Source organism: Oratosquilla oratoria, chromosome 44 (assembly GCF_046742065.1).
Source record: "Oratosquilla oratoria isolate Oo_2021 chromosome 44, ASM4674206v1, whole genome shotgun sequence".
Lineage (NCBI taxonomy): Eukaryota > Metazoa > Arthropoda > Malacostraca > Stomatopoda > Squillidae > Oratosquilla > Oratosquilla oratoria.
Window position 1 is genome coordinate 16,179,329 of NC_134820.1, and position 1,310 is coordinate 16,180,638.

Here is a 1,310-nt window from a genome sequence, read left to right on the forward strand (position 1 = left end):
TTATTCTATTCTACACAGGATAAAGCAAAAAATTTTATACAACTTCACCTTATTTTACTTAGTGCAGTGTAAGATATTATTTTTCCTACTTTAACTCATTTTCCTTTATATTTTCCATTGACTATCATTTGTTTTCTTTTTATCATTCATCTAGTTTCATTCCGTATAGATAATAATATATACTTCGTTAACAGTTACATTATCGAGATCATAGCACTTGGAGAATAGTGAAAATTTCAACTTTTACTTAAAGCTTTTGATATTCTCTATCTTTAAAATGTGCAATGGAAAGTTATTGTGTACTTTACTCTCTAGATCAGGAGCAGCAAATTTGAAGACATGAAACCCAACATTCGATCTTGGTTCACACAACGTTACACTGCCAGTAGTTGGACGAGTATTTACAATTCCCACTTGTTGTATCACTTGTAACATATCCCAAGGTAAATCTAAAGAAGTGCACTCCAAATTGATATAGCAATAGAGAGTTAAACAATTTTGTAAATTATTATTACAATACATCAATAATACATTATAATAGTGTCATTTCATCTCATGCATTTTCTTTTTCTCTTTTATTTATGTTTCTTTCTCACTTGAATGCGTGTTGGTTTGTTTACGTGTTTTCAGTTTTATCCCATGTAGTGCCATTGCATTCAGTTTATTTTCTTATCTTTGTTTATTTTTTCTCTCACTCGAATGCGTACAGGTTTGTTTACATGTTTTTTTTTCATTCTATTCTTTTACATGCACTACAGTTCTTTTCTTTCTTTCTTTTATTTATTATGTTTTCTCACTCAGATGCGTACAGGTATCGGAGCTGTAATTCCGTTCTCTAATTTATGTAATCAGTTTTCTGTATTTAATGCGTACCGTTTTCCCACGTAAACTGTTTCCGTAAGCCATATATCTCATACATACTGCCAATGTATTGTAAACATATTTTTGATCCTCATCCTCTAAATAATCAAAATTAAACTATTTATTTAAATGACAATATTATAATATTTTTGTTTGTGCAAAATTCAAGTCTGTACATACAGAAATAAAACTGTATTTGCATAAGTAATTCATAAACATCCACCCAAGGGTATGCACGACGATGTAACCAGATTCGCAAATGACCGTGAACACGTATCACCCACATTCATTCTATATAACGTATTTATAATGGAGCATAAGGCTCTGAAACTGTCCGTTTTTGATAATCTGTTGTTAATGAGTGTGTGGAGGGCACCATGTATTATGATGCTTTCCCTTCCTTCCTAATTATGTTAATGAGTGTGTGGAGAGCACCATATATAATGTTG